At 40.1% G+C, this 27988-nt stretch overlaps 1 protein-coding gene across 7 annotated transcripts in view; it reads right to left on the bottom strand.

Annotated features, from left to right (window-relative positions):
• lrrc8aa (leucine rich repeat containing 8 VRAC subunit Aa) overlaps nt 1-27988 on the bottom strand; it is a 97698-nt gene that overhangs the window by 59135 nt on the left and 10575 nt on the right. For 4 of the 7 annotated variants that reach the window (XM_087998334.1, XM_087998331.1, XM_087998333.1 and 1 more), the window contains exon 2: nt 25231-25354. The gene's annotated coding sequence lies outside the window, so the exon portion shown is untranslated. Of the gene's footprint in view, nt 1-12994; nt 13119-13362; nt 13952-25230; nt 25355-27988 lie in introns of those variants that run through there. The other 3 variants (XM_087998338.1, XM_087998332.1, XM_043720371.2) reach the window with 3 other exon arrangements.

Here is a 27988-nt window from a genome sequence, read left to right as displayed (position 1 = left end):
ATAGTGACAGTGGGGTCTGTGGGGGGCGTGTCAGCAGAATGCAGGTGAGTGGCGCTGGTGGGGGCGGAAGTGGTGGCAGACACGGCAGTAGGGGTGGCGGAAGTCACTGAGCGTGTGGCATCGGCGATGATGTGAGGGCCAGAAGTGGCTGTGGGAGTGGCCATGATGGGGGCAGAAGTGACATCATCAATCAGCGTGGGGGTGGTAGCTGCATCAGCCGCATGGCTAATGGCGTTTCCGAGGCCAGGGGAATCTTCTGGAATGTTTAAGGAGCGCTGGTTATGGAGCTGGGTAGATAAAAGTTTGTTGTACTTACAGTTTTTGATGTTTGAGATGGAATTGAAATACTGTTTGTTGAGAGTATGAATTCTCCTGAGGATGTAGTACAGAGTGGGTCCTTTGCAATTCTGAGAGAGTGTGGCCCTCAGCTGAGGCAGGGCAGACTGTAGAGAGGTTAGGTACCGGCGCATTGCTTCCCTTCCCACGTGGTTAAAGATGCCCTCCAACGCATCTCATCCACATCCCGCACCTCCGCCCTCAGACCCAACCCCTCCAACCGCAACAAGGACAGAATGCCCCTGGTGCTCACCTTCCACCCTACCAACCTTCGCATAAACCAAATCATCCGCCGACATTTCCGCCACCTCCAAACAGACCCCACCACCAGGGATATATTTCCCTCCCCACCCCTCTCCGCCTTCCGCAAAGACCGTTCCCTCCGTGACTACCTGGTCAGGTCCACGCCCCCCTACGACCCACCCTCCCATCCTGGCACTTTCCCCTGCCACCGCAGGAACTGTAAAACCTGCGCCCACACCTCCTCCCTCACCTCCATCCAAGGCCCCAAAGGAGCTTTCCACATCCATCAAAGTTTTACCTGCACATCCACTAATATCATCTATTGTATCCGTTGCTCCCGATGCGGTCTCCTCTACATTGGGGAGACTGGACGCCTCCTAGCAGAGCGCTTTAGGGAACATCTCCGAGACACCCGCACCAATCAACCACATCGCCCAGTGGCTCAACATTTCAACTCCCCCTCCCACTCTGCCGAGGATATGGAGGTGCTGGGCCTCCTCCACCGCCGCTCCCTCACCACCAGACGCCTGGAGGAAGAACGCCTCATCTTCCGCCTCGGAACACTTCAACCCCAGGGCATCAATGTGGATTTTAACAGTTTCCTCATTTCCCCTTCCCCCACCTCATCCTAGCTTCTAACCTCCAGAAACTCGATCCCCTGACCTGTCCGGACTTGTCCGACCTGCCCAGCTCCTTTTCCACCTATCCACTCCACCCTCTCCTCCCTGACCTATCACCTTCATCTCCTTCCCCACTGACCTATCGTACTCTATGCCACTCTCTCCCACCCCCACCCTCCTCTAACTTATCTCTCCACGCTTCAGGCTCTCTGCCTTTATTCCTGATGAAGGGCTTTTGCCCGAAACGTCGATTTTGCCTGTCCTCGGATGCTGCCTGAATTGCTGTGCTCTTCCAGCACCACTGATCCAGAATCTGGTTTCCAGCATCTGCAGTCATTGTTTTTACCTTATTGTGGAGTTCGATCCTGCTCCACTATTCAGTGTGATCATGAATGATCAATCTGCTCAATAGCTTGGACCAATACTCTTTGACCGCTTTAGCCCTCAGAACTATATCTTCTTGGAGATATTTTTGCCTCAATTGCTTTCTGTGGCAGCAAATTCCGCAGGCTCACTGAGTGAAGAAATGTTTTCCTCAACTCAGTCCTAAACAGCCTACTCCATGCTTACTTTCAGTGACTTGTGTACAAGGACACCAGATCTCCTTTCTCATTTCTCTTTCGTAAATTCATGATGACTGACTCTGTCCAATCCTGTCACTATTTTTCAGTGTTAGGCTAACCAGTCGATAATTCTTTAATTTGTTGTCTTTTAATTCCATCAATTTCCCCAAAACTAATTCCCCATTAATACTGATTTCTTTCAGTTCCTCCCTCTCAAAATACAGAGGCACGGGATTGAGAGTGATGTAGTGGTTTGGATCAGAAGATCATTAGCTGAAAGAAGACAGAGGGTGGTGGTTGATGGGAAATGTTCATCCTAGAGGTCAGTTACTAATGGTGTATCGCAAGGATCTGTTTTGGGGCAACTGCTGTTTGTCATTTTTATAAGTGATCCAGATGAGGACATAGAAGGATGGGTTAGTGTTGGGATAAAGAATACTGGGCTAATGGTAAGATACTTGGTAGTGTAGATGAACAGAGACATCTTGGTGTCCATGTATATAGATCCCTGAAAGTTTCCACCCAGGTTGATAGGGTTGTTAAGAAGGCATACGGTATGTTAGCTTTTATTGGTACAGGAATTGAGTTTCGGAGCCATGAGGTCATGCAGCACTGTACAAAACTCCAGTGTGGCCACACTTGGAGTATTACATACAGTTCTGGTCACCACATTATAGGAAGGATGTGGAAGCTTTGGAGGAGATTTACTAGGACGTTGCCTAGTATGGAGGAAAGGAAAGGCTGAGGGACTTAAGGCTGGTTTTGTCAGAGAGAAGAAAGCTGAAAAGTGACTTAATAGAGACATACAAGATAATCAGAGGGTTAGATAGGGTGGATGGTGATGGCTAGCATGAGAGGACATAGCTTTAAATTGAGGGGTGATAGATATAGGACAGATGTCAGAGATAGTTTCTTTACTCAAAGAGTAGTAGGGCCATGGAACACACTGAGAATGTGCATAGGGAATGAGCAGGTAGGGAAAGAGTTAGGTTTTGAATTTTGTGAAACAAAAGGTTCAGCTAGAATGACTTTAATCAGATAAGCACTTTCAGTAAACAATGAGATGCTGGAGGCAAGGGTAGTGGATTGCTGAGGTGAAAAAGTTTCATTATGTAAAGCCATTTAACAAGATAAAGAAGCATTCATTATGTAAATTCAGTTAAACAAGGTGAAAAGCATTCATTATGTGAAGCCAGTTAAGGTTAAGAACATTCACTGTATAACACCAGATGGCTTAATCTCTACTATTGATACTCACTGATTGCAACAGTCACCCAATCAATTTGAATGTATCCTTATCCGGATGGTGCTCCCTGTAAGTGATTATATACAGTAATTCCTTGAGGAGAAAGTGAGGACTGCAGATGCTGGAGATCAGAGCTGAAAATGTGTTGCTGGAAAAGCGCAGGTCAGGCAGCATCCAGGGAACAGGAGAATCGACGTTTCAGGCATAAGCCCTTCTTCAGGATTCCTGAAGAAGGGCTTATACCCGAAACGTCGATTCTCCTGTTCCCTGGATGCTGCCTGACCTGCTGCGCTTTTCCAGCAACACATTTTCAGCTCTGATCTCCAGCATCTGCAGTCCTCACTTTCTCCCAAAGATTTCAACCTACTGCGAATCCTCTTACAAGGATGCCTTCCTTGAAGAAGCTCTCTTCCTCCCTCTACAGATTTCAGTGAGTCCCTCTCTCACTGCACCCCCCAGGTCATCTCCTCTGCACAGAAGCTCTTTAGCCACATTCTCAAACAGACTCGCTACCACAGCCATATCTCCTTCCTCAGCACCTGCCTACGGAACCGACTTATCCTGCACGGACTCCGGACTACGTTCCGACCAACAAAACTTGGACCCAACCAGGACAACCAGTACCTACAACAAATCCGAAGCCTCCAGCAACAGACCTCCCTCCGGATCCTTCGCAATTCCTGAAGAAGGGCTTATGCCCGAAACGTCGATTCTCCTGTTCCCTGGATGCTGCCTGACCTGCTGCGCTTTTCCAGCAACACATTTTCAGCTACAGTAATTCCTTAAGAATCTACTGTTCGAGAGAAGACCGAGCACTCATGTCCCTGTGCACATGTCCCTCCAGGACCCGGAATAAAGATGAAGGAGGTAAACCTATACTGTGCTTCTGAGCGTTTTGCTTCAACTGAGGCGGGAACATGACGACAATATTGGCATGGTCAGCAGGATCCAAACGAATAGTTGCAATCGGACGGTGTTACCGATTGCCCGGAACATTAGTATCTCGAGGCAGACAGGCCCCACAAAGCAAAATTTTAAACCTCGGTCAATATTTCTGTGTGCCGGAAATAGTCCCCTTGTTCGATCGCTCTCTATTCTATGGACGCCTCGAACGGTAATTAGTTCAGTCGAGAGAGACAGTTTCGCAAGCACGCTGACAAACAGAAGTTCGAGTCGTCTGCTCTGTATTGGGGGGGGGGATTTAATTGAGGACCAAGTCCTTTGCGTTGTACCGGGGTTTAGGTTCCCGGGTTAAAGAGGTCACGACCTCCGCGCTGTATTGGGCTTCGAGTCCCCTGGGTCAAATTCAAGTTCAAGTCCTCCGCGCTATTTTGAGTTTTGGGTCCCCAGGTTTTATCGAGGTTCAAATCCCCCACATTGTACTGGGGTTTGCGTCCCCCTGGGTTAAATTCAAGTTCAAGTCCTCCGTGCTGTATTGGAGTTTGAATCCCCTGGATTTTATTGAGGTTCAAGTCCTCCGCGCTGTATTTGGGTTTGGGTCCCCAGGATTAAATTGGGGTTCAAGTCCTCCGGGTTTTATCGAGGTTCAAATCCTCCACGCTGTATTGAGGCTTGAATTGCATGGATTAAATGGATGTTCAAGTCTTCTGCGCTGTACTGGGGTTCAAGTCCCCCATGTTTTATCAAGATTCAAGTCCTCCGCGCTGTATTGGGGTTCAAGTCACCGGGGTTAATTTGAGGTTCAGGTCCTCTGCACTTATTTGGCATGGGGGGGTGGTTAATTGAGGTTCTAATCTTCCGCGCTGTGTTGGGGTTCGAGTCCCCGGGTTAAATGAGATTAGAGTCCTCCACACTGTTTTGGGGTTTGAGTCCTCTGGATTTTAGGGAGGTTCAAGTCCTCCACGTTGTATTGGGGTTCGAGTTCTCTGTGTTTAAGTGAGATTCGCAACCTCCAGTCCCCGTGAGGAGTAAAGTGAGAAAGGGGTTGAAAACACCCTAATGGTGAAATTTGAGGCTCTGTGAGCCTTTGTTCTGGGGGAAAGAAAGTGGCTTGGACTGCGGCGTTGTGTGGTCCACTGTGAGGGCTTTCTCTTTTCCTAAGTGTAATTTTAGTGAGAGGATGCTAAAAACAAAATGAGAAACGCTGAAATTAAGGCTGTACTAATACTTGGGTTGAGAAAGGAAAGTTTCAATGTAAATTGTGCCATGCTGAGAGTGTTTGATGTTTAAAGGTTTTGGTTTGTTAAAACACTGGTTTGGAAAATCCTTTTAAGTAACTGTTTTACCTTGTTTGAATCAGGATCTCTATTCAATGTGCTTTGTGGGCTATGTAATGGGGCAGATTGTGTTTTTACATTAAAATTGTACAACATTATGTCCTTTTTAAAATTATCAAACTTGTAACCTTAAAACAAATTGATTGATTTAGTGTCTTTAGCCCCTGACTTGTTTCAAATTCCACAATACCTGTTTAAAAAGACCATTGGGTCACTGCTCATGCTTTAGCCAGATGAGAGTATTGAATCATAATATCTTTGCTGCTGTGCTTTTACTGCTGAGTGTTCACAAAAAGAAGAGTGCATTTTGAGTTTGATGCTTTGTGAAGATTTTAGAGAATATTAGAACCTGAGGCTGAGCTGTTTCAGTTCTGTTAATTATTGTTAAGACTTCATTGGCCCCCTTCATATTGCAAATTCAAAGAATGTTGATCTCTACCAAAGTTGCCACTGTAATTCCGACTGTTTTATTTGGGAAGTTTCATTTGGGGAACATACTTTAATATATTCTGCATTTGTTTCCCACAAATATTTTAAATCTTAACTGAAACGGCCTCTTCAATTGCTACAACACAGGAAATATTTTGTTGTTTTCTTGTTGTTCTAGATTTTGGAAATACTTTTCCTGACGGCTTTCACATTAGCTAAGTATCAATTTGTTAAAGGAAAATAATTTTTGAATAACCTGAATGGGGTCCCCCGAGGATTTGATTTTAGGACAAGTGATTGTTGTTTATAATTGACTGAATTGCTTAGGCAGTACAATTTAGAAGTTTATGGATTGTATAAAACTTGATAATGTCATAATTCGTTAACAGAGTAACAGACTTCAAGAATTCAAAGCATGTTGAAATAGGCATACACTATTTAGTGTAATTAAATGTGTGACTGTCTTCACACTGATAACCACCTTGGCAAAGAAGGAATGAGAGAGGAAATGCAAAGATACTTTCAGCAGCTAACATCTTCTCTAGAGTTTCTCCATTCACCGATAAAGCACGCCTTCGGACCGCCGCCCACCCCTCCACAACCTGATCCAACGGATTCAATCAGCTCCCCAGTTATGAACAGTGAAGAAGTTAACAACAGTGAAGAGCAGATCGTACACTTTTCGTCAGTGGCCTTCCTGTGGACATTAAACCATGTCAGCTCTACCTTGTCTTTCGATCATTACATGACAACTGCCAGTTGGCTTTGTTACTTTTAACAGCAGAGTGGGAACAGCAAGGAATGCTGTGCTCACCTAGCCTGCAGCTGCAGGTGCTGCACTGAGGGGCAACCTTTTCACACAGAGGGTGGTGGGTGAATGGAATGAGCTGCCAAAGAAAGTGGTAGAGGCAGGTACAATTACAGTTGATGTGCTGGTATCCTCCATCTGAAGCATCTCCGGAAGGATAGAAGTCTCGTCAGTGTTGTTAAGTATTTAACTGCCCTTACCCAAGAATTCAGATTTCTCCGTAGAGTGATGTAGTAGGACAGACTGGATTTTGTTTCAGGTTGGACTTTACTGTAGGAGATTCTGGAGAAATGGCTCGTTTCCACTTGACTTAGAGGGGGTGGAGTGGTCACAAAGGACTGTGGATTTAAGAACTTTATTGGTGAGCTTTTTCCTATGTTGGAGGATTCTTCAAATTCTATTTACTGTATTGGATTAGTAGTTTTTCTGTTGTTATAATCACTGCATGTGTGTATCAATAACTTGCTTAAATACTGGCTCCAAGAGTCTTATGAAAACTGGTAATGCCATAGGTTAACATGAAATGATAAAAGGAGGGAATGAGAATGTGCATAGGGAATGAGCAGGTAGGGAAAGAGTCAGGTTTTGAGTTTTGTGAAACAAGATGTTCAGCTAGCATGACTTTGATCAGATAAGAACTTGCAGTAAACAATGAGGTGCTGGAGGAAAGGGTAGTAGGTTGCTGAGATGAAAAATCTTTCATATGTAAAGTCTTTTAACAAGATAAAGAAGCATTCATTATGTAAAGTCAGTTAAACAAGGTGAAAAGCATTCATTATGTGAAGCCAGTTAAGGCTAAGAACATTCATTGTAAAACACCAGATGGCTTAATCTCTACTATTGACCCTTGCTGATTCTAAAGGTCACCCAATCAATTTGAATGTTGCCTATCTGGATGCTACTCCCTGTAAGTGACTATATAATTTCTCAAGAATCTGCTGTTTGAGAGAGAAGACTGAGAAACATGTCCCTGTCCACATGGGCATTAATTCTCTCTCCCTCCAGGGCCTGGAATAAAGATGAAAGAGGTAAAACTATACCGTGTCTCTGAGCATTTTGCTTTAACTGAGGCGGGTATGGGACGACAATAGCACTGCCTGCAACAGTATAAGACTCGCCAACTTTAAGGACATTTAAATGGTCATTGGATAGACATATGAATGAAAATGGAATAGTATTGGTTAGTTGGGCTTCAGATTGGTTCCACAGGTTGGCACAACATCGAGGGCCAAAGAGTCTGCACTGCACTGTAATGTTCTATGTTCTATTTTCAGACAGCAGTTTAAAACTAGCCCAAGCCAAAGGGATGCCTTGGCACATAGCAGGTAGCAGCAATAAGTAGGCAGTAGAATTGAAATATTAACAGATAACAAACCAGAAAGTTAAAACCACTGAATTTTTCAGAATCATAGAGTCAGAGTCATACAGCACAGAAACAGATACTTTGGCCCAACTTGTCCGTGCTGAGCAGATTTCCTAAACTGAACTAGTCCCATGTATCTGCATTTGGCCCTTTTCCTCTAAATCTTTCCTATCCATGTACCTGTCCAAACGTCTTTTAAAAACTGTAATTGTACCTGCCTCTACCACTTTCTTTGGCAGCTCATTCCATACACCCACCACCCTCTGTGTGAAAAGGTTGCCCCTCAGGCCCCTCTTAGATAGAGTCATATAGCATAGAAACAGACCTTCAGTCCAACTAGTCCATGCCAACCCATTTCCCAAACTAAATAAGTCCCACTTGTCTCCTTAACATATTCTGATTTTCAAACAGTAAACTAAACAATTATGATTAAGAAGCTAAAATCAAAATAAACAAATTTAAGAAAATATTTTCGTCGTGAAGAAGCTTGATATTCTACAATTATAATTCGTTTTATCGGTAAGTATCTTGGTTGGCCCAAATTCTGAAGACGCCATGCTTAAAACCTACTCACACTTCTCTCAACAGCATGCAATTGTTTTGAGGAGTTTTAAAGTGAGATTAAAAGTGCAAGAATTTATTTTTGTTTTGCCAAATCATGATTGAATTAGAGGGTGCAGTTTTTAGGAACCTTTACAGCAAATGCACTGGAGAGAAACAGAACTGGTGATAACAACATCTGACTTTCCACATTCTTCTACTCATGTGCCAACTTCCAAAGTTGATATTGGTTTAACTGCAGTAATGGTTCTGAGCATTGACATGTTTTGCAATCATTATCACAATAATATCCAGGCTAATAATTTTTCAGAATGTAAAGGATTAATCAGAGAGAGAAGAGGGAATCATGTAGTGGACTGGTTTAATGGGATTTGCTTGTCTAGTAAGTGAAGCTCTTTTTTTTTGCATAAAAGTTTACTAAGTGTAATGTGAGAGTGGAGGTTTCTAACCTTCAGTTGAAAAGTTTGTTATTCTAAGCCACAATGAACCCCTACTCACTATTGGCTAATGAAAGTGAATCAAAGAACTTTACTGAAATTGTTAGCTAAAATAAGATCCAAATTTGATAATGAATTAAAATTTCATCTCAGTAAAGAAAATTAATTTGAACACACATTCATAGAGATGTACAGCACGGAAACAGACCCTTCAGTCCAACTTGTCCATGCCAACCAGATATCCCAACCCAATCTAGTCCCAACTGCCAGCATCTGGCCCATATCCCTCTAAACCCTTCCTATTCATATATCCATCCAGATGCCTTTTAAATGTTGCAATTGTACCAGCCTCCTCAACTTCCTCTGGCAGCTCATTCCATACAAGTACCACCCTCTGCGTGAAAAAGTTGTCCCTTAGGTCTCTTTTATATCTTACCCCTCTCACCCTAAACCTATGCCTTCCAGTTCTGGACTCTCCCACCCCAGGGAAGAGACTTTGTATATTTATCCTATCCATGCCCCTCATGTTTGTATAAACATCTATAAGGTCACCCCTCAGCCTCTGACACTCCAAAATGCTTATTAATTAAGAATTTTGATTTTAGCTTACTAACTTGATAATCTGTGCCTTATATGGACTGTTTCTAAACTCTCAATCATATCAGATAAATTAGTTGTCAAACAGCAGGAATAAAAATGGTATTAAGGGAAACAAGTGGTACCCAAGCAAGAGATTTGGTGGGCTTTCCAAGAAAGAGACATCAGTTAGCTGGTTAAAACTACAGCATGTTTGATTATGCAACGTTTCTACCTCCTCCCACTGCTCTTCTGGTCTACCATACATTGTTCCCTCTTTCCACTACATCATCAGTGGCAAAATCTTCAACCTCTTGCTTCTGCCATTCTGGAATGCTCTGCTAATAATCTCCATATTAAATTTCACCTAACCCTGATTCTAAATTCAGAGTATATGCACAAAATGGTTGAATTCCAAATTTAATTTGCGAGAGAGCAACTGCTGTCCTCAACTTAAAAGGGCAATTACAGAGATGTGATCAAAGAGTTGTCTAAAATGGGCTGGGAAAACAGGCTAAGGGACAAGAGAATGGATGAACAAATATTCCAATAGATATTTCCTAACGCTTAGAAGAAACATATTCCAGACAAAATTGACATAATGCAAAGGATGAACTACCTGTGGTTTATAAAGATGGTTAAGTAGAGTTCCAATCCTCATTTCCCCTCCCCCCACCTTGTCTCAGTCAAATCCCTCGAACTCAGCACCGCCTTCCTAACCTGCAATCTTCTTCCTGACCTCTCCACCCCCACCCCCACTCCAGCCTATCACCCTCACCTTGACCTCCATCCACCTATCGCATTTCCAACGCCCCTCCCCCAAGTCCCTCCTCCCTACCTTTTACCTTAGCCTGCTGAACACACTTTCCTCATTCCTGAAGAAGGGCTCATGCCCGAAACGTCGATTCTCCTGCTCCTTGGATGCTGCCTGACCTGCTGCGCTTTTCCAGCAACACATTTTCAGTTCCAATCAAAAAGTAAGGTATACAAAGTGGTGAAAACTAGAAGCATGGCACAGGATTTGGAATTTGTTTTTAGGAACTTAGAGAATTTTTAAATAGATAGCTACAAAAATAATAAAGAATGAGAACATTGATTATAAAAATAAATAGACAAGAAATACCAAAACAAACAACAAGAGCTTGTATGGGTATACATAAGGAAGACAGTTGCTAAAGTAAGTTTGCAACTCTTGGAAGAGGAATTAATAATGGGGAACAATGAAATGGCAGATAATTTAAATCAATATTTCACATTGGTCTTCATAGTGGAAGATACTCTAAACATCCGAAAAATAACAGATAAGCAATGTGCTAATGGGACAAAAGATGTTGTAGCACTGTTTATAATAACAAACAAATGGAATTTCCTCCCTAATGGCATTGAGAGTGCAGCTAGACCAGATGTACTGCAACTGTTAAAGGTGGCAGCTCATCACCACCTTAAAGGCAATTAGGGATGGGCAATAAACGTTTGCCGAGTCTGTGATGCCTACATCCTGTGCATGAATTAAAAAAAAGCTAAAGAAAGACCTTATGGCCTGCTTTTAAGGGTATCAAATGAGCTGGTTGCAGAAATAGTTGAGACATTGGTCAAAATATTCCAGAAATATAGTCTGACAGGTGCTTGGGAAACTGGTCAACCCAATGGACTTGAGGACATTTTCCCCTTTAGACTCATGCACAAAGTCAGTCCTGGTTGGTGGGATGAACATTTCCTCTCTGCTCGCTGTAATGCTCCCATGAGGAATAAGGTTAGACAGTCACAGACCACTTCCTTTTTGGCATAAGCCCAAAATATAACCCAGTAAATTAACAATGTTATTTACAAAGGTCATAACCAATGTAGGAAATGGAAAAAAATAGAGGACAGAAACCAATTTTATGAATAGTATGCACTTAAAGTCAATTTTGAGATAAATGTTTCAAACAAAATAATAGGAATTCCTTTTGAGGAAAAGCATCAAACAGTTTGACAAATTGATCTGACATTTCAGCATTTATTATTCAAAATATACACATGCTAAGAGAATCAAAGAATGAATCACACAGTTGGTGAGAACGATAGCAAAAGTTTTTTTCCTCTCTCTCTCTCTCTCTCTCACACACAGCACTGGTCTCCTGGAGGCTGGAATAAGTTCAAAGGCAAGCATTTCGAAACAACAGATTTCTGTACATGCATTCAGTTTAACTTACCAGAAGTTTTCTTTAAATGAGAACTACTGAAAAGGCCTTCAGATTCTTTTTCAAAGTCAAAGACAATCCTAACATCAACATTTTCCCATGAGTGAAGTACAGTTTGGCCTCAACTGCTCAATTGTCCCCTTTGTAGTTTGGTTTGTGGAAAACAAAATTCCCAATCTAGGTGATGCCATGATTTTATTCTGACAATAAGGAAGAAAATAAAACACCATCTTGTTTGTAAATTTGAATTATGAAACTTTAGTAGTATCTGACCAACACTGTATATCATTTTTGTTTTACAGTGGAGATAAACTGCATGTGCAATTACCACTTTCCTGCAGAGATCAACAGTAATGATTTTAAAAGGCCTCTCATACACTCATGAATCTGACATCAGAGATCACTCAGGTAATACATACAGTGAAGTAAATGTAAGAATAGAATAAACTAACATATATAAATAACTGAAGGAATTTAAAAAGAGAAATTTCACCCTACAAAATTAATCTCTCTTGACACAGTAAATTCCCATTATCAAAATCCAGCAATGCACAACATCCTGTCCAATGAAATGTGAAATGGTTGAAAGAATAATTATTTCTTCAAAAGTTTCAAAAATGTTCAACTCACAGCATTAGTCAAGGAAACCTAAGACTCGACAGCAACAGACAGACAATAACAAGCATTGCTGTGGAAGTTTACCCAAAATAGACACTAAAATCAAAACGAAATCATGGTTAAAAGTAGAACTGAATAGTCCCTACATGAGCATTCGGTATTAATTAAACTATTACATAATGCACCTTTAAATTTGGCAATAGAAAGTCAAAACAACAGTTGCTCAGATGGAAAAGCTTCTCTATTAGTGAGGCTCAAAGTTCTTACAACAACTCTTCTGCTAATTCAATCTAAGTTCACCTGCCAAGACTTTACTTCAATGAACTGAGCCAGATTTTCCCACACAGAATGTTCAATGTGACTAGCAAAGATTCAGTGTTCAACCAACAACATGCTATTGTGCAGTATTTGGCTCATTACATGGAAATAGATACATTAAACACCACATACACACCCCTAGCCCAAAACTAAGTGGTATTGATCATGCTCAGCTGCAAAAGAAAAGATGTAGCTATAATTTCAAGGCATGTAATTCAACTGAAGAGATTAAATAATGCACATCAATATTGTCCAAGTTATTAAGTAACATGAACACGAAAAAAATTACAGGAAGAAAATATTTAGAATAATTTGAAAATATTCAATTGCCATCGGTAACTCAATCATGTACAAAAGTTGAAAAGAATTAGCAACTTTTATTATAAACCTCATCCAATCTGACTCAAAAGCTGAAAATTATCATGGAGCAAGACAGCCAAAGAAGTGGATGCTTACAGCGTCAGTCACAGATGATAATGATGCAGGCATGTATCTTTTCACTATTTCTCCATTCCTTTGGATGGTGAGGACTTACTTCCACACCATTTGAAGGGCGCTTTAGAAGATGATCCTGTTCTACCTAAGACAATGAATACTTTAGAAACTGTGTGATTTTTAAATATAAAATTTAATTTTTAGAAACAAAAAATTGTGTGAATGCAGCTACATTAAGAACAGTATAGGTCACCAAAAGCCAGTAAGCTGTGCTCAAGATCAAATGCAGATTGGAAACTATGGATAACCTATAGTTCAGCTTCATCCTGTGAACTTAAACATGAAGTCTTTGTCCCAATGTACAGTATGTATAAATTAAAAATACTGACCTGACAGATGGGTCCTTATTAAATTTGAAGCGCGTGGCCTTTCTTGAAGAATACAATAGTCTACATTTCGATTGACTATTCAACTTTTTAAAGAATAAAACAAAATATACGATGATCCTTTACGCTTTCTCTACTTCGGGAGTCTTTTTCTCTACTACTGTTCTCTATGAACCATGCGTGTCTCTCGCAGCAGGCACAAAACTGACTCCCACATCTTTGCAATTCTGCAGCTGTTGAAGAGCATAACCGTGATCCATGTTGACTCTACAATTTTCATTTCCTCTCTTACGTCAGATGCCTGCTACATATTACTTCCACACCCAAACCACAGAGATTCAGAATTCAGACTTGCAGGTTACTGCTCTGCGATAAAATCTTTAAAACTCTCTTAGTTCAAAGGAGATGGCATGTAAAAGTCATTTCAAAGTTGAGTATTTATAAACAGTTGTTCATATAATACACTATACTTAAATTGATGCAACATTTGTATATTTTTAAAATAAAGGCATGCATCTGTAAACAGTTATGGTTTTGTCATTTCCGCCTATCTGAAAGGAATGCTGATTCCAGAAGTGTGCATAGCAGCAAGCAACTACAGCTCCAAGAAGAACGCGAAAAAATATCAATGGTGACAAACCCATGCTACAGGAAAAATCATTCAAAGCAAAGTAAACACAACTTACTAATGAAGAAATTACTTAATATAGTGACTGAAAAGGCCGTACTCAAGAAGTACATAATCATTAACAGTTTCCATTTACTGACGTACTCAACTGCACATAAAACAATGGTGCATAACATCTGGGACATTCATTTGTAAATATTCAGTATTCTCAAAAGGCTTTGAAATAGTATCATCCCACTGACAGCCACAACTGTAATGTTAATTTTGACCCACTTAGTAAATAAAAATCTGAACATAATTAAGTGAACTTTGGGGTTCAGCTGGGAGGAAATGCACTGCCTTCCTGCATTCCTAATTCAGTTACATCCTAGTGTAGTCCCAAGCCTGAGTGATTTGTAGCTTTTAAATTTTATGGACAGTCCAAATCACAGAAAATATTCAAGTCAAAGTCTGTGAGAAGATTTGTAGCTCGGGTGCTCGTTGTTGTGGTTCTGTTCGCCGAGTTGGGAATTTGTGTTGCAGACGTTTCGTCCCCTGTCTAGGTGACATCCTCAATGCTTGGGAGCCTCCTGTGAAGCGCTTCTGTGATCTTTCTTCCGGCATTTGTAGTGGTTTGAATCTGCCGCTTCCGGTTGTCAGTTCCAGCTGTCCGTTGCAGTGGTCAGTATATTGGGTCCAGGTCGATGAGCTTATTGATAGAATCTGTGGATGAGTGCCATGCCTCTAGGAATTCCCTGGCTGTTCTCTGTTTGGCTTGTCCTATAATAATAGTGTTGTCCCAGTCGAATTCATGTTGCTTGTCATCTGTGTGTGTGGCTACTAAGGATAGCTGGTCGTGTCGTTTCGTGGCTAGTTGGTGTTCATGGATGCGGATCGTTAGCTGTCTTCCTGTTTGTCCTATGTAGTGTTTTGTGCAGTCCTTGCATGGGATTTTGAACACAATATTGGTTTTGCTCATGTTGGGTATTGGGTCCTTCGTTCTGGTGCCCAGCATGAGCAAAACCAATATTGTGTACAAAATCCCATGCAAGGACTGCACAAAACACTATATAGGACAAACAGGAAGACAGCTAACGATCCGCATCCATGAACACCAACTCGCCACGAAACGACACGACCAGCTATCCTTAGTAGCCACACACGCAGATGACAAGCAACATGAATTTGACTGGGACAACACTACTATTATAGGACAAGCCAAACAGAGAACAGCCAGGGAATTCCTAGAGGCATGGCACTCATCTACAGATTCTATCAATAAGCACATCGACCTGGACCCAATATACCGACCACTGCAACAGACAGCTGGAACTGACAACCGGAAGCGGCAGATTCAAACCACTACAAATGCCGGAGGAAAGATCACAGAAGCGCTTCACAGGAGGCTCCAAAGCACTGAGGATGTCACCTAGACAGGGGACGAAACGTCTGCAACTCAAATTCGGCGAACAGAATATTCAAGTCAAGTTACAAGGGCATAGAGAGTGTAAAGTTGAAAATGTGAAAAGTTTCCCATAGTGGAGAATGGCTGTTCCTTAATACAGTGCAAATTTGTCCCTTTTGATAGCTGAAAGAGTTTACTGAGCAAAAAGCAATGTCATATAAGATAAGAAGCTAGTAGAACAGTCAGACAAGTAGGAAGTACATTTTAGCCTGGATAAATTGAGGTGATATTTTGGGAGTGAAATCATAGTTGCAGATTATTTGACTAGCTAGTTCTATAAAGTACAAAACCTTGTCTAACCTTTAATTCTGTACTAGTGCCCTACAGTTTTCCCATCAGAGTCCATACTTAAATAACTGGTCTCTTCACAACTAAAATCTAAGTTACAAACCATTTATCACCAGTTGCCCTCTGTGCACTCTTCAGTGCTTTCCTGCTCTTTTAAATTAAAATAAAAAAATACCCCAGGTCTCTTTAGATGCTGTTAGGACCAGCTGCATACTTAAGTGTTTTCAATTGATTCAAATGTACAAATTTATTTTCTTTTCCTTTTCATTCATGGCATTTTTTCAAAAAGTTGGAGCATTTCATATTTCATGTAATATTCTAAATGTGACTTTATCAAGAAGTGATCTTGGGTTAGAATAGTCTGTTAAATTGTAATTAAATGAATGTTTGATACAGCCCAGATATCTGCTTCACATTAATTGAAGACTTTAGAGACAATCAAGAGCAATATATTGGGATCCTTTTTCACTCTTACCAAAGGCCACTGTGATCCCAAGTTTTGTTTTTCTGTTCAAACATACACAAAAGTCTGGTATTGTTCAGCCATTCAGTAATTCAAATTTCCCCAAAATAATTACTTGTCCCAAGTACAGTCTATTCCTCAAAGTCTATTAAATCAATTGTTTAATGGTTCAGCTTTTATTAGAAAGACTAAATTCAGTCATTGCTGTGCTATTAACCTTAACTCAATATAATTAGATAATACTCAATTTGCATTTTAGCATAAAATACAACAGAGTAGAATTTATTTCCCAAATTCTAACCGATTAAATAAAGACCAGTCCAGAAAATAGAGTTGAATGATAAAACTAAATTTAAAAAATATACTTTCACTGTTTTTCTTTCAAAGCTCCATTGCGGGATGTGGACGTCATTAGCTGCCGAGCTGAAAGGTTGGAACTGGGATAAAGTGGGGAAGGGGAAATGAGAAAACTAGTGAAGTCCAGGCTTCCAACTCAGCACCACCCTCATGACCTTTCCTACCTGTCCATCTTCTTTCATACACCTATTTACTCCATCCTCCTCTCTGACGTATCACCATTACCCTCACCTCCATCTACCTATTGCAATCTCAGCTACCTTCTCCCCAGCCCCACCCACTCCCATTTATCTCTCTACCCACTCAGCTCACAAGCCTCATTCCTGATGAAGGGCTCTTGCCTGAGACGTCGATTCTCCTGCCCCTCGTACGCTGCCTGACCTGTTGTACTTTTCCAGCACCACACTCTCGACTTTGATCTCCTGTATCTGCAGTCCTCATTTTCTCCATCACATATGTGTCAACTCTCTAAATGAGCAAAACGACCAATGACATCCTTCCGTCTATTCCCTGCAACCCTGCATATTGTTTCCATGCAAATAATCAAGTAATGCACTAGTGAATGTCTCACTCTACTGCACTTTCAGACAGGCATTCCAGATCCGAACCATTTGCTGTTTGAAAATATTTTTTCTCACATCACACTTACTTCTTTTGTAAATTACTTTAAATCTGTGCCCCCTCATTCTCAATCCCTTTACCATAATACAATAAGAAATAGGAAAATGAGTAGGCCATTTGGGCCCTCAAACCAGCCCTGCCATTCAATAGAACCCTATGTGTTACAATGAGATCACCTTTCATTCTTCTGTATTCCAATGAGTTCAGTTGGAACCTGCTTAATCTTTGCTCATAAGGTAATCTCTCTGTACAGAGATCATTCAAGTAAACCTTTTCTGAACTGCCTTCAACTAAATAATATTTTCTCTTAAGAGGTCCAAAACTATTCTCAGTACTATAGACATTGTCTCATTTCACCAGCACTTTGTACAATTGCAGTATTTTCTTTATTCTTACATTCCAATGCACTTAAAATAAGGACCAATGTTCCATTAACCTTTCTGACTGCTTGCTGCACCTGTGTGCTACCTTTTGTGTTTCATGCAAAACACACCCAACTCATAGAATCATGCAGTACAGAAACAGATCCCTCAGTCTAACTCATCCGCATTGACCAGACATCCCACTCTGACCTAGTCCCATTTGCCAACATTTGGCCCATATCCCTCTAAACCCACCCTATTCATATACCCAACAAGATGCCATTTAAATGTTGGAATTATACCACCTCAGCCACTTCCTCTGGCAACTTGTTCCATGTACACCCCACCCCTGCATGAAAAAAGTTACCCTTCAAGTCCTTTTTAAACCATTCTACTCTCACCCTAAACCTATCCCCTCTAATTTTGGACTTGCCACACCGCAGGGAAAGGATCTTGGCTAGTCACCCTATTTATGTCCCTCATGATTTTGTAAACTTCTAGGTCACCCCTCAACCTCCAATGGTCCAGGAAAATGGCACCAGCCTATTCAACCCCTACTTATAATTCAAACTCTCCATTCCTGGCAACATCCTTGTAAATCTTTTCTGAATCTTCTTAAGTTTAACAACTGCCTTCCTATAGAAGAGTGACCAAAATTGAATGCAGTGTTCCAAAAGTGGCCTCACCAATGTACTGTACAGCTGCAACATGACCTCGCAGCTCCTGTATTCAATATTCTAACCAATAAGGCAAATATGCCAAATGCCTTCTTCACCACCCTGTCTGCCTGCAACTCCACTTTCAAGGAATTATGCACTGCACTCTTAGGTGTCTTTGTTCGACAGGGCCCTATTATTAACTGTTTAAGTCCTGCCTTGGTTTGCCTTATCAAAATGCAACACCTCACATTTATCTAAATTAAACTCCATCTGCCACTCCTCAGCCTATTGGTTCATCTGATTAAGGTCCCATTTTATTCTGAGATATCCTTCTTCACTGTCCACTACACTACTAATTTTGGTGTCATCTGCAAACTTACAAACCATGCCACCTATATTCACATCCAAATCATTTATACAATTGCCGGGTGGCACAGTGGCTCAGTGGTTAGCACTGCTGCCTCGCAGCACCAGGGACCAAGGTTCGATTCCAGCCTTGGGCGACTGTCTGCGTGGAGTTTGCACATTCTCCCTGTGTCTGCATGGGTTTCCTCCGGGTGCTCAGGTTTCCTCCCACAGTCCAAAGATGTGCGGGTTAGGCGAATTGGCCATCCTAAATTGTCCATAGTGATAGGTGCATTATTAGGGAGTAGGTGAATGGGTCTGGGTGGGTTACTCTTAGGAGAGTCAGTGTGGACTTGTTGGGCCGAAGGGCCTGTTTCCACACTGTAGGGAATCTAATCTAATCTAATCTAATCAAAAAAGTGTTGTAAAACAGTAGACCAAGCACCAATTCTTGTGGCATACTGCTGGTTACAGGCGTCCAGTCTGAAAAGCAATACTCTACCACCATCCTCTGTCTCCTACCTTCAAGCCAATTTTGTACCAATTGGCTAAGTCCCCCTACATCCAATGTGATCTGACCTTACTAACCATCCTTTTGTGTTGCAGTTTTTTCCATTTAAATCATTCTGTTCTTCGGTTCTCCCTTCCAAAATGAAATACTTCACATTTTCCCAGGTCATATAACAACTTTTCTGCCTACTTACTCAACTTATCAACATCTCTCTATTAACTACTTGTATCCCTAAATGGGAACGGTTTCCCTCAACTATCCTATTCATATCCTTCATGATTTTATCTTTAATCAAGTCACTCTCAACCTTGTCCTCTACAATGAAATCAGCCCTAACCTCCTGTCAATCTTCATAAATGAAGTTACTCACTTCTGGAATTATCTTTGTAACCGTTGAGCACTCTATCCAATCCATTCATATCATTTCTGAAGTATGGTGCCCAAAACTGTACGCACTACTCCAGCTTTGGAAATTTGACAATATAAATAAAAATAATATGTCATAGATGGATTAACATTCTGTTGATAAATTAGTTTTCAAGATTTGTCTTGAAATTATTCAAGATTATAATCTTAGGAGAAGTAATTATATCAGTGCAAGATTTCTTCTTTCGAGGAAGATCGAAGAAACTTCACATTCCTAAAGTAGTGGATGATAGAATCATAGAGTTGTACAGCACGGAAACAGACCCTTTGATCAACTCATCCACGCTGACCAGATTTCCTAGATTAATCTAGTCCCATTTGCCAGCATTTAGCCCACATCCCTCTAAACCCTTCCTATTCCTAGACCCATCGAGATGCCTTTTAAATGTTGTAATTGTACCAGCCTCCAGCAGCTCATTCCATACATGCACTGCCCTCTGCATGAAAAGTTGCCTCTGAGGTACCTTTTAAATCTTTCCCCTCTCACCTTTAAATTACACCCTCTAGTTTTAGACTCCCCATTCCTGGGAAAAGATCTTGTTTATTCACCCTATCCATGTCCCTCATGATGTTATAAACCCCTTTAAGGTCACCCCTCAGCCCCCAACACCCCAGGTAAAATAACCCCAGCTTATTTAGCCTCTTACGATAGATCAAACCCTCCAACCCGAACAACATCCTTGGAAATATTTTCTGAACCCTTTCAAGTCTCAGAACTTCCATAGGTGTCATGAAGTAAAAAAACATACAAGGACACTGAATGGAGTAGGATTGATAGGCTGAATGGCTTTCTTGCATTGTCAATTTCCTTGTTAAATGATTTGCAAGTGTACTAATCTTAAACCCACTACTGTACAGTGTCAGCATTACACAATCATAGGCATTACAGATCTGGCAAGCACTAGGTAAACTAGATGCCTTGCATCAGCTGACTTGTGAATGATTCACCAAATCAGATGATCATCTGACACAAAATTCCACAATCTAAAGATTACAAAAAAATATGGCCAAGGATTTTTAAAATATTCATTCATGGGGTGTGGGTGCTGTTGGAATGCCTATCCCTAATTACCCTCAAGAATGTTGTGGTGAGCTGTCTTGAACCATTATGTTTAATTTGGCATTTATGGTATTGTCAGAAGAAGGAAATGTCTCAAGCAGACATCACAATGGGTTTCCTCAAGCAGAGCAATTAGTGTTCTGTTAGTTTTCTTGCTTGGCCAATATAATCAGCTGCAAAACCACAATTACAATAACGTCTATCTATATAGCATCTTTAACAAAGTAGAAAGTTCCAAAAGTACTCCAGACAGTCATCGGGAAAGAAATGAAGGCTGAGTCAAAAGTGAATACAGAAAAAAAATAAAAAGCTTGATCAAGAATGTGGGTATTAAAGAAGGTCTTAAAGGAGAATGTTGATTTTGTCATTGGTGTGTAGTTACATCCATAGTGCTGTTGGGAAGAGAGCTCCAGGATTTTGATTCATTTTCCTGAAGGAACCACAATATAGTTTTCAGTGATAGGATGATGTGCATCATGTAGGTGAAGTTGTAGGTGGTTGTATTTCCATATATCTACTGCCCTTGTCTTTTTAAATCTACAAGTTGGGGATTGGGAAGGTGCTTCAGTGCAGCTTGTAGATGGCACATAATGCCCACCTCTGTGTATCAGTGGAGGAGGGAGAAACTGTTGAAGCTGGTGAATGGGGTGAGTGCCAATCAAGGAGACAACTTTGTCCTGGGTAGTGTCAAGCTTCTTGTTTGTTGCAGCTGAACTCAGCGGGGTAAGTTGAAAGTGTTTTATCATATGCTTGCATTATGTCTTCTATATGGCAGACAGGCTTTGTCGAGTCAGACAGCGAGTTACACACATTATTCCCAGCGTCTAACCTACTCTTGTAACCACCTTTCCTAAGATCACCTAACATGGCTCAGTTTCAAATTATGTTCATAATATTCATAATATATCCAAGTAACTTGGGATATTTTGTACTTCATATAATCTCTGTAATAATAAAGCATGATATAAATGCCAGTTGCAAATATTTTTGTGTTGCTTTGTTTCACAAGTTTAAATACTTTCTCAGAAAAATCTGTCAGTTTCCATATGCTTTTGAAAGCTATTATTTAGAAAGAATGCAGTAGGGAAAACCAGAAAAGACCATTTGGTCAATGTGATTGGTCTCAGACTTTACTATGAATACTCATCAAATAATTTTCTCACTAGTCAATTCCAAAAACCACCATGTGAAAGCTATGTCTGATTTGTCTATACATTTTCCCCTCTGCCTCCTTATGGTCACTGTTCGATTCTTGAAACCAAGTAAATAGTTTATTAAGCTTGTATTAATCTTATCAATTTTCAGTCTTATACAGGGCGACCCCCGTATCCATGGAATAGTTTCCCGCAGTTTCAAATATCCTCGGTTTACTGTGGCCTGAACATATTACAGGGAACCTTCCGGAACCAGGGATCAGAGGGCTGCAGGGAAGGATAAGTTTCCTGTTGAAACGAATGGGTTCACTCCTATCTGTGGTTTCTGGCTTCTGTGGTAGGTTATGGAACATATCCCCTGCAGGTACGGGATGGGGAGGAACTACTGTATTCTACTGTAATCAAAATTAGTTTCTGTAGTTTCTTCTCAAATCTCAAATGTCCTATTGCCAGGCATCAAACAAATGATTCATTGTTGTACTTTTCCAATACTTTGCTTTCCCCTTTTTCCTGCAAAATGGTAACCAAAACTCCACATCGTACTCCAGATGGAGCTAAATATTGCCTTGCTAAGAACAAAATATTTTACATGTTACACCCCACCTCAGTATCTTAGAATTCTATCGACCGTTGCATATGAAGTATACAGATCCTACATTACAGACTGCACTAAAACTCGCAGATGACAGATCCTGAGCCAGCAAGCTCATTATATTATAAACAGACATCATCACTTCCACAAAGTAACACTGACTAGCCAAAAACAGATCTCATCCACATGAAAGTAGACCTATTTCTCTTAACATTGGATCTTGCTAAACCAAATGACAGCACTTTACATAAATTTAGTGTAGGACATATCTGTAGGCAATGGATGTTTTGACAGCTTGATTTTAAGCAAATGCGTAACCTTGTCAATGATTCGGTATCCTTGTCAATTTTTCTGTGCCAAGATGAATTCTTTAACATAACAAACAATTGAACATTTATGGTATTACTAGAAAAAGAATCTGTCCTGTGCACATCGCAGTGTTTTCGCCTACCCAGTCCCTACATTCTACTGCAAGTTCTCTTCTTTGGTCAATATAATCGACTGCAATATCACAACAATAACTTCTACTTTATGGCACTTTTAGCAAAAGAATATTCTAAAAGAACTTCAAACATTAAGAAGGAAAGAAACAAAGGCTGAGCCAAAGGAGGATATACAAATGATGATCAAGAACTTGAACAAAGGTGGAGGTTTTAGAAAGATTCTAACCAAGTTAGAAAGATTTAGACTGAAAATTCCAAAGCATGCAGCCTGGTTGACTAAAGGCACAGCCTTAATGATAAGGCTGAGGAAGCAAGAATGCACAGAAGGCTGCAGGGTCAAAGGGATATAAAGGCAGTGAATGTATTTCTAGTGCTGAAGAAATTTATACCTTGAGAAGTTTTACTGTTGTCAAATGAAAGAGATAGTGCTATGATTGTGACCAACCTCTGATTTGATCATGTTAAAAGTAATTATCAATGGGTTAACACCGCACTATCTTTAGAATTAGAAATAGATTTTATTGTCACATGTAGACTACCATAGAAAGTGAAACGATAAAGATGTAAAGAATATTAAATACTGAAATTAATAATCTCTGATATTCACTGATGATCAAGCTTAACACTTAGTTTAAAATACATGGAAGTATAGTGACAACCAGCCAAATTAATGTGTGAAAGGTACATTTTTGATTTAAAGTGTCTTGTAACAGTGAAGATGACTTACTATATTTATATATATAAAACTATTATACACACACATCTACACATATACCCAAAACTATAATATATTTATATAGGTGACATTAACAGTACAAGCTTATATCTATCTAAGTGGTAAACATACATTGTGATTTTTCGAACTTGACAATACTGCATCAACAAATTAGGAATGCATCAAACTGTAAAGATCATTGTGGTCCAACCAGTCAGTTCAAATATAAAATAACACAATAACAAGGTCATTTTCACTGTCTTCAGTTCTACAGTTCTATTACTCCTGACCAAATATGGCAAGGTCAAATTTTACTTAAGTTTGAAATTTATTGCACTGAGTGTTAATGCTGTACAATATGTAACTGAAATTAGGAGACAGAAACAACAATTAATAAAGCAAACATGTTTACATTTCTAATTGACCTTATTAAGAAAAGACAATGAAACAAGTAATGTGATGTTCAGAAACTGCAAAAAAAACTTATTTTCAAAATCTTAAATGGAACACAGTTTAATTTACATGTCTAAAAGATCACAGCTCATTTTTCTGTGAAGTCTTTCAATTTTTCCCCTTGCCAATTTCAACCTTGTTCAGAACTACCAGGCAATTTGTGCCACTAAAACTAGAGTGGAAATATGTTACTAAAGCAAAATAATACAAATACTGAAAATTTGAAATATGCAGCAGCTAGGCAGCATTTGTGTTAAAAAACAAAGTTCCTGTTTCAGGTTAGTGACCTTTTATTGGTTCCGATTTCTAATAGATTTTCTTTACATGAAGGGAAACGGTCTCAGGTTTGGCTGTTGACTTCATTTTGGCTTAGTCCTCAAAAGCTGTGGGAGTAGCAGACCAACAGACTGGTTGCCCAACCCTTTTCTTTCCATTGCAGGGAAGTCTCAAACCAGGCCATCCAAATCATATATATATATATATATATGTATATCTTATATTGCTAACTGAATGGACTACATAATTCCACATCATTCAGGGACATTATATCAACTTTAAAGTTGCAACACATATTTAAAAAAAACTAGCCAATAAATGTCAGCATAACTTTTTCAGGTATGTGCAATACCTGAACTGACAATGTAGTTACTTGCATTTGCATTTAGTACTTATTAAGTAGTCTGTCAAATATTCTGGTAAGCAGAAACTGCTTTGAAAATGAAGATCCAACATCAAGTTTGATTTGTTGATACAACTGAAGGTGGAGTTTAGTTCTTTGCAGCATGCTGATTAATTCTACAATCAACTCTGCCTCTAAGTTTTGCTCCACAACTTAACAATATCTTTTTCATACTCCCTCAGCCTATATCATTTGCAATGATTCAAGTCAGACTATTGGTGTCTGTAGCTCCAGTGTTCTGAAACAAAACAGCACACAAAACACAGAGTACAAGAACAGGACTCAGCTGACTTCATAAACTATTCAAGTTGTGTTTTTATGGTTTAGCGTTTCCCCTAACTGCTTGACTGCCCCTTATCTTCACCATAAGCAATCATTGTTGTTGACTTGTGCAGAAGTAGTTTTAAAGTCTCACTTGGTTTCCTATTAATCTGCATATTAAGGAAAGCTATATCATCGTACTTATTGTACTTAGCAAAGGATATTTCTCTATGTAAAAACAGAAATTCTCAGAATTTTATTATGCATTGAAATTATTTCTAAATTCTGATTTTGATCCTTACATAGTTAATTGTAGTTCAGTGATATGCAAATCTGGCTATATCTTTTCTAATAGATTTAACCTTTTCTCTCATTCTGTTTGGTGAAGATCTACACTTCCATTCACTCACCGTGTTGCTGGTTGTTATCTGTCCTCTGATGCTCTGTGTACCAGGCAGACAGCCCTCTGTGCTCGATCCCCACCAACTCTGGGTACCTTGTACTCTCTTAGCGCCATAGGAGCAGTTGCCAACACTGAAATTTCAGAGGTAGAATTAATTAGAAAGCTAAATGACTTGACAATGTGGAATGTAATGCACTTGGTCAAAGTTTATCCGACTAACAATGGATCTCCACAGAAGTTTGACCAGATGGGCCAATGGGCTGAGAAGTGGTAGATGGAGTTTCAGATAAATGCAAGGTGCTGCATTTTGGGAAAGCAAATCTTAGCAGGACTTATATACTTAATGGTAAGGTCCTAGGGAGTGTTGCTGAATAAAGTGCAGGTTCATAGCTCCTTGAAAGTGGCGTTGCAGGTAGATAGGATAGTGAAGGTGGCATTTGGTATGCTTTCCTTTATTGGTCAGAGTATTGAGTACAGGAGTTGGGAGGTCATGTTGCGGCTGTACAGGACATTGGTTAGGCCACTGTTGAAATATTACGTGCAATTCTGGTCTCCTTCCTATCGGAAAGATGTTGTGAAACTTGAAAGGGTTCAGAAAAGATTTACAAGGATGTTGGCAGGGTTGGAGGATTTGAGCTATAGGGAGAGGCAGAACAGGCTGGGACTGTTTTCTCTGAAGCGCCGGAGGCTGAGGGGTGACCTTATAGAGGTTTACAAAATTATGAGGGGCATGGATAGGGTAAATAGGCAAAGTCTTTTCCCTGGGGTCAGGGAGTCCAGAACGAGAGGGCACAGGTTTAGGGTGAGAGGGGAAAGAGACCTACGGGACAACTTTTTCACACAGAGAGTGGTACGTGTATGGAATGAGCTGCCAGAGGAAGTGGTGGAGGCTGGTACAATTGCAACATTTAAGTGGCATTTGGATGGGTATATGAATAGGAAGGGTTTGGAGGGATATGAGCCGGGTGCTGGCAGGTGGGACTAGATTGGGTTGAGATATCTGGTCGGCATGGTCGGGTTGGACCGAAGGGTTTGTTTCCATGCTGTACATCTCTATGACTCTAAGTTTGTACTTTATCCCAATCCTTGCTCTCAGCAACCTCCCCATTCTAGCATTTTAGTCCTGATTCATGTTCATTAAAGCTCTGTATTAGATTCTTCAATAACACAATTTTAAGTACTGCAAACTGTAAATCATCATGATAGATATGCTATTATTGAAATTCATTCATAACAGAGCTGGTATGACACCATATAAACAGAACACAGGAGCGACACTGAGACCCACTCCTATTACTAGGTACTTTACCACAAGATATTCCCACCTAGCCATCTCAAACTTTAAGTCTAATGGATTATTTCTACTTGGGAAATGCAAACCTGTAATTGACAATGTAAGGACCATACTATTTAACAGCTTCCACTTGTAGAATATACTGAATCGAAGGAAGGATTTGAAGAAGTCATATTGGACTCAAGATTTTAACCGATTCTTTTACCATAGATGCGTTCAAACTTGCTGAGTACTATGCTTTCATTAAGAAAGTTTTCACACTGGTTTCTTCCTGGAATGTCACATTTGAAACTCATGAAGATTTTTCCACTGATATTATAAAGTTAGGGGAGATAAAAATATGTAACTAAATTATAAATTCTAATGCACGTTCTAAACATATCCTGAATTGTACCAAAATATTACTTTCAATGACGCAAACTATTGTCCAGTTCATAAGTTATTAAATGTGAAGATGAGCTTTACCCCTTGGCTTAACTGATAAATTAAAATAGTCATTTCCATAAACTTCAGGATTATACAAACTTCTGTCCTGAAAACTGATTTTGACAAAAACAGACGTGAACGAAAAATAGCCCATTCAGTTCTCCAGTGTTGCTGTCTATTATATAGGTATTAATCAAATTCATCGAAGGTCAGATAAATTATGGAAATTAAGCGACAGGAATAAAAAAAACTGACATTCCATATAACCTAAAACTATAAAACTCAGCAAATCTCCAAACAAAAAAATAAGAGAAATAATTCATAACCTGTTCTCATACAATATACTTCTCATTCTGTTGTTGATCAGCAGAATGTGTATTACACCTGTAGGCTTAACAAAACTTCTGTTAACGTTTTAACTTTTCCCCCCAGAAACTGGAAGGTCAAACATCCCAGATAAGCTCACAATTCTATCTTATATATTCTATATACAGGCTTAATGACTCCGTCTGAGCTATAAGATCAGAAAGCTTCTCGGTTAAGTCTTCAATCTAATGCTTCCCAACCAGATTTCTCCATCAACAGTGAACCCTATTGAAGCCTGCAAAGTGTTGAGAACCCCAAGTGAGAGAAATACTTGCTAAAGTGGAGGGGAGGGGTTACATATAAACGAAAGCACAGTTACGACTCGATAGGCCTCAGTGGTGGTCATTATCGCTGCAGAGCTTACATTTTGGGAAACCGTTTTCTGGACTACTGTAGATTGTTATCTCCCAGTGATAGTGCTGAATTTGGCCACGGAATACAAGATATAGGGAGAAGAAAAATCCAATCATCACAGGGTACACTGACAGTTACTAGGACTGCAACAGGTGTGGACAGAATCTGGTTTGCTTGGCAAGAAAAATCAGTCAAGATTTACACGCAAACGCCATATATGTGGACAAACTGTCCAAAAACAATAGCTGCCTGGGGAACTGCACTCCAATTGCACAGATCAACACTTTCAAAAGTGGTGTTTTGGGAAGAGATTGTAAATTAAAGC

Source organism: Chiloscyllium plagiosum, unplaced genomic scaffold (genome assembly GCF_037043375.1).
Source record: "Chiloscyllium plagiosum isolate Xiang-an unplaced genomic scaffold, Cpla_swu_hap1 HiC_scaffold_21, whole genome shotgun sequence".
NCBI lineage: Eukaryota > Metazoa > Chordata > Chondrichthyes > Orectolobiformes > Hemiscylliidae > Chiloscyllium > Chiloscyllium plagiosum.
The sequence above is the reverse complement of the archived record's forward strand: the minus strand, read 5'-3'. Positions and strand labels throughout refer to the sequence as shown.